At 37.1% G+C, this 6,773-nt stretch overlaps 1 protein-coding gene across 1 annotated transcript in view; it reads left to right on the plus strand.

Annotated features, from left to right (window-relative positions):
* The first annotated feature begins 2,773 nt into the window (after positions 1 to 2,773).
* The window catches only part of HFM1 (helicase for meiosis 1), a 52,195-nt gene continuing 48,195 nt past the window's right edge, over positions 2,774 to 6,773 (plus strand). Inside the window, exon 1 of the mRNA XM_017855800.1 lies at positions 2,774 to 2,851. The gene's annotated coding sequence lies outside the window, so the exon portion shown is untranslated. The remainder of the gene's footprint in view (positions 2,852 to 6,773) is intronic.

Below are 6,773 nucleotides of genomic sequence, written 5' to 3' on the forward strand. Positions count from 1 at the left end.
AATATTTAAAAAATTTATTATACCTAAATTATTTATCAGTAAATTTTATAAGAAAAATACAGGAAAATGTTTTTTGTATAATTCTTCATAGTTGAAATCTATTTCTCCCCCAATAACAACCCTAATTCAATGGTACTGGTTCAGCCTTCTGAAACCACACCTATGAAAGCATAAGCAAAGAATATTTATTCCACTACAAGAGTCCCTTAAATATTTGAAAAGGGCCAATTTTTTTTTAGCCTTTTCTTCTATTATATACTACCCTTCCTCAATCCCCCATTTTTTTTTAACATATTGTTTAAGTTCTAGGCTTTTTAACTTTCCTATTTTCCCACCTTCGAAAACACTTTATTGTCAATATTCCTTATAAACCAAATGCAAAACTCCAAGTGCTATCTGCTATGTCTTGTTTAATGGGAAGAGTATGGCTTGTGGAAAGAGCAGGAGATTGGGTATACAGAAATTTGAGTTTGCTGGCTCTGCCAATGACAGTTGTTTTTTTTTTTAATCTTAAGCAAAGCAATAACTATATATCTCAGTATCATGAGGGAGTTGGAATTCTTTATTTTACCTAAGATTTTACTTATTTTTGTATCCAGAAATGAAAGTATAGGTAAGAATCTTCTGAGAAACTTTCTCAATTAAGAAATACAAATCAACTGAGACATTCTGATCACAAGTTACTGAGGCCTAAAAATAGTTTTTTGTTTAGATGCTAGGGTAATAATAGAAAATTAAAAAAAAATTTTGGTATGATTTGAAAAGAATCATTTAGCTTTGCATTTAATTTGTATCCATTTTTCTATTTGCATATGTATCATTAGCCCTGAATTTCTGATGTTGGAGATTTTCCAGTCATATGCTTTAAACTGATAAAAACAAATACTGCACTTGATCTTAGCCAAAAGGCTGAGAGGTGATGCAGTCATGTGCTTTCACACTATGCAGGTTTGTGACTTGCTACAAAATCTCCACGAGTTCAAAAAATTCAAAACATGTAGCAGCTCAGATGTTAGGCTGGGGAAAATAAAATATTAAAAAATTTGGAACTGCTTAGAGGATGCTTTGCTGTACATATTTTAATGTGATTTGTGTATATGAATATGTTGGGAAAGATATCACTTGGGAATGAAGTTGAAAGAAAAACTCTTTATGCTTTAAGTCCACTCTGGATAGCAGTAGATATTACATATAAAATGGGAATTTGTTCAAAGCCAGATATTTTAAAAATATACTTCTTCTGATTGTAATGTTTAAGTAACAACAAAAATCAGTGTTAACTGCTGTTTAAGGGAAACGGGTGGTTTGTAGAAAGAGCTGGAGATCACATATAGGGGAATTCAGGCAAAATCGCCGTATTCGATATCAAATATTCATGTCCAGGATACTTCCCAATTTGGGGAAAATATCAGGTGAGTCATGTGAATAGTACTTTTATCCAGAAAAAAAATATGTTTAAACTCCCCAGTATTATACCTTATAGTCTACAAAATAACTTATTTTGCCAAAACTTCTGCCAAATGACTTGTGATACAAACCATCCTGCTGGAAAAAGAAGCTTCCTACTACTTGAGTGAACTACTTGCTCATTCCTAACGTGTGGATGGAATGGACAGTCTGAGCACAGGTTGCAGAAATTGGCAGGACTCCTTTTCAGAGCTAATGCTGTCATTTTTTTTCAGGGTAGCAAATTTTATATTTTCTGTTAATTAAGAAACACATAAAACAGGTGAATAAAGATAAAGTTCCTAATGTTCAATGACCCCTTACAATTTGATAGCTCTTTTACTTCACAGGTATCTGAAAGATGTCCAATATACATTAACTCAGTTTGCTTTTTTATTAATCACTCTCTTATCTTGCTCATTGTTTTCTGGGCTTATGAGGTTTTAATTCCCACTCAGTCTCCATGTCTTTTCTTAAATCCTCAACCTTCACCTTTTGAGTTGTGTTTCTGGGCAGAACGCTTTCACTGGGACTTGCTTTAACCCACACTACTCCATTTACCAGTGGAAGGATAATGTTCTAAAACATCTAATATATATATCTAATCTGTTCACCATCTGCTTGGTTTCATGCCATTGTCCTTCCCTCCCCATAACACACGCATACAAGGCACCTACCCTCAGCCACTCATTCAGACATGCACACACACCATTTTTATGAATTCTCAGAAACTTTCCCCATCCATTAAATGAGCAAATGCTTTTAAACTGTAGAGTGCTACTAAATTTTTTTGTGACACTGATGTTTCATAGGCCACTAATCTGAGTTAGATAAAGCAAAATAACAATGCAGGTAACTCATTTCCTACCAAAAACCATGAAGCATTATTACTCTGAGAACATGCCCCAGTTGTTGGAATCCTAGATTCTCTGACACTCCCTACCTAATAGTCCTTCTGGTTTCCCAGCTGACAGCTAGGAGAAGGGGCTTGACAAACTTTCCTGGTTTTAGCAATCAATTCAATTAACCATCATAATAGCATATACTTTTCTTTTTTCTTTTTTTTTTTTGTATTTTTTAGTGGAGACGGGGTTTCACCATCTTAGCCAGGATAGTCTCGATCTCCTGACCTCGTGATCCGCCCGTCTCGGCCTCCCAAAGTGCTGGGATTACAGGCTTGAGCCACCGCGCCCGGCCTTTAGCATATACTTTTCACAAACCAGACTTACATTCCTGGTTGATTTCATAGCTCCTAGTTCTAGAACTTGCAGCCATGGTGACAGTTCTGCTGCCTGCTTCACTGCCTCTACCCTGGCAACATGTTGTTCTGAGGCTAGCAGATCTCGCCCAAGGCAAGATTCTCAATTTTGGAAGGCTTAGTGGGGCCAGGCCCAGGGAATGGTCTGTGAGTATTGCTTAAGCCGCCTCTCCTCCACAGCCTGGTCCCTGCAGTTCCTCTGGCTGCGTCTTGCTCCATCTGTTGCTCCCTGGATGTGAATGTGCCTCCCTTAGGCCGCTGGGCACTGGGCTGAGAGGGTCCTAACCTCACCACTCATTCCCTATCGAAGAGCTACTCTATTCCTTTTGTACTTCAACATCTCCCTCTCCCTCCAGAAAGCTATTTCATGTTCTCAGGACTGGTGGAAGCCATGAGCAGCCAGAAGTTCTAGAGAAAATGTTCAAATTTATCCCCTTTTCCTTTCTAGTGATTATTGGTGGTGGCAGCTGTTGTGTAAAATGTGTCTATTTCCCTTTGCAGTGGCTTCAGACACTGGGTAGACATGTATACAGCACTCTCAACTTTGTTCCAAGGATCACTTGAGATGCTAAAATATATGCTATTGTATGTACCGTGCATTCTCAATCCTTTGACAAATTTAAACACGAGATAACCCATGCTTAAATGCATCCTAACTCAACATATATCACAAATGAATAATCATCTGCCAGTTGTGATAGCATCTCTTCCCTTTCCCCGTTTCCTGGAAAGGATTCCAGACAAATGCATTATTTCTGCTTCTACATAGTGTTTCTTATTTCTTATTCTGTCTACACATCAATTTGTTCAGTATCTTAACTGGTTATTTGTACCATTGCAATATCTCTTGATTAACTACAAAATTATACCACCTGTAGAAACTACCTTATTTCTGGACAATATATATATAATATTAATGCATCTTTGATCATATGGCTGCAAGATCCTGCCAACTACTTTTTGGCCTGAGACAAAAAACAAAACAAAACACAACAAAAATGCTTTTTTAAAAGTATGTTTTCTACTCTGACTTCTGACATTTAAATGTCTTTTAAAGATATCTGCCAGTGGCTTCTGAAAGTTCCTTTAAATAATCTTTTTGAAGATAAAATACGTTGCATGTTTCATTAATACAATTTTATATAAGATTCTGGATGCCAGATTCTTAATTATAATGCTCAGGTAAAGTCTATTCCAGGCACCAACCACCTGAAGGAATATGTTAATTCTTATTTATACAGGGACTTTATAATAATGGCAAAAGAATATGCTAAGAATGACTAAACCTAGTATGCTCAATGTGAAGTATCTATAGTTTGCCTCACAAACCTGAATACAACTCACCATAAAATACACATACACAGGTTATGAGTCCCCACATACTTCTCCTGAAGAAACTGGCATTAATTTTTACTTAGGAAATAATTTATGCTGGTGCAGAATAATTCCCTTTGTCCTCAAGTTTATGTATTGGGACGTTTGCTTCCTAGTTCAGGGTTTGTGTTAACACATGTTAGAATCTACTTATACAGTCCAGTACAAAGAACAGCCATTGAATGCTGAATCTTTCTTAACTGATTTCTATGGAAAGCTTATGTTCTTTGTAATATACCTTAGCTGGCTGTGGTTCTATGGTGCGTTAGTTCTAGGCCTAATTGGAACACCCTGTCTGGCAGTTCTATTAGGATCAACATTCTTGACTTTGGAGAGCAGAAGATATTTTAAATTCATTTTGGTAGGAGGAGTCAATTTCTGCCTGAAAAGAGAAAAAAACAGATTTCCTGAAATATGAGTATAGGATCTTATACAAGACCATTAAACACTCTCCTTAGTCATTTGGAACTCAAGGAATTGCTTTCTAATCAATTTATGTCATTATGTTCTCGGTTACATAGATACTTACTAAATCTTTCCTAAAGAAAAATTATCCTGGCCAGGCATGGTGGCTCACACCTGTAATCTGAGCACTTTGGGTGGCCAAGGTGGGCAGATTGCTTGAGACAACAAGTTTGAGACCAGCCTGGGTAACATAACAAGACCTCATCTCTACAAAAAATAAAAATAATTTTTAAAAAATTAGCAGGGTGTGGTGGGGTTGTACATACCTGTGGTCCCAGCTACTTGGGAGGCTAAGGCAGGAGGATTGCTGGAGCCCAGGAGGTTGAGGTTACAGTAAGCCATGAGGTTACAGTGAGCCATCACATAATTGCCTTCCAGCTTGGGCAACAGAGCAAGACCCTGTAGAAAGAAAGGAAAGAAAGAAAGAAAGAAAGAAAGAAAGAGAGAAAGAGAGAAAGAGAGAAAGAGAGAAAGAGAGAAAGAGAGAAAGAGAGAAAGAGAGAAAGAGAGGAAGGGAGAAGGGAGAAAGGGAGGAAGGGAGGAAGGGAGGAAGGGAGGAAGGGAGGAAGGGAGGAAGGGAGGAATGGAGAAAAAAGAAAGAAACAAAGAGAAAGTGAAAGAAAAAGAGAAACTGAAAGAAAAAGAAAAGAAAGAAAGAAGCAAAGAAAGAAAAGACAGAAAGATTTTTTTTTGGTTTGTGCTTAATTCAGTCTTCCTTTTGTTATTTAAGTATCTACTGAATTGGGCCTAACTCCCTAAACTTTTCTTTCCTCCTGAGAATCCCATCATATCAAACTAGTTTTATTTCCTTTTTTCTTTTTTTCTCAGAAATTAATTTTGTAATTCTCAGTTTCTTCCCAAATGATCTCTTCACTGTTTCTTGTCCAAATCTGACAATAAAAAACACAACACATTTCTGGCTGTCACTTGCAGAAAAATAGTCTTGAAACCTCAACATATCTTGGTTCCTGCTTCTCTAGAGCCACCAACACTAATTTTTCTTTTTCTTTCTTGCTTTCTAAGATAGCGGATCTTGCTCTATTGCCCAGGTTGGAGTGCAGTGGTGGGATCACAACTCACTGCAGCCTGGAATTCTTTGGTTCAAGCCATTCTCCTGCCTCAGCCTGCCAAGCAGCCAGGACTATAGGCACACACCATCACACCTGGTTAGTTTTTAAAATTTTGGTAGGGACGAAGTCTCAGCCTGTGTTGCCCAGGCTGAGACTAATTTTTCAATATCAATTCCTACTGACTAATCAGAGTGTAAAAGATGTGGATGTTACAAAGTAAAGAAAATTTTGGTAATGTTGGATATATCAGCTAGAACTCATGGCATTGGCTGTAATAGCATTATCATATGTCCCAGCAATTCCACTCCTAGATACATATCCAAAGGAATTGAAAGCGGGGACTTGAACAGAGATATCTACACACGAATGTTCATAGAAGCATTATTCACAATAGTCAAAAGGTGGAAATGTGGAAACAATTCAAATGTCCATTAGTCAGGATTACAAAAGGATAAACAAAATGTGGTATACACATACAATGGAATATTACTGAGCCTTAAAAAGGGGTAAAATTCTAATCCATGCTACAACATGGATGAAGCTTGAAAACACTCTGCTAAGTGAATAATCCAGAAACGGAAGAACAAATATTGTATGATTCCACTTATATGAAGTACTTAGGAAAGGTAAACTCAGAATTAGAAAGTATAATAGAGGCTACCAGAAATTAGGGAAAGGGGAAAAGGAGGAGTTCCTGTTTAATGGGCAGAAATTTCGTTTCTTTATTTTTTCTTTTTTAATTATACTCTAAGTTCTGGGGTACATGTGCATAGTGTGCAGGTTTGTTCCATAGATATACACGTGCCATGTTGGTTTGTTGCACTCATCAACTCGTCATTTACATTAGGTATTTCTCCCAACGCTATCCCTCCCCCAGACCCCCACCTCCCAACAGGCCCCAGTGTGTGATGTTCCCCTCCCTGAATGGGCACAAATTTCTTATTGGGGATAATGAAAAAGTTCCGGGTATGGATAAGGGTGGTGGTTATACAACATTGTGAGTGTATTTAATGTCCCTGAATTATATACTTATATATGGTTAAAATTATAAATATTATTCAGGTTTTACCACAAAGAAAGAAAGAAAGAAAGAAAGAAAGAAAGAAAGAAAGAAAGAAAGAAAGAAAGAAAGAAAGAAAGAAAGAAAGACAGAAAGCAAG

The sequence above is a fragment of the Rhinopithecus bieti genome, unplaced genomic scaffold, assembly GCF_001698545.2.
Source record: "Rhinopithecus bieti isolate Rb0 unplaced genomic scaffold, ASM169854v2 scaffold_41619, whole genome shotgun sequence".
In the NCBI taxonomy this organism is placed as follows: Eukaryota; Metazoa; Chordata; class Mammalia; order Primates; family Cercopithecidae; genus Rhinopithecus; species Rhinopithecus bieti.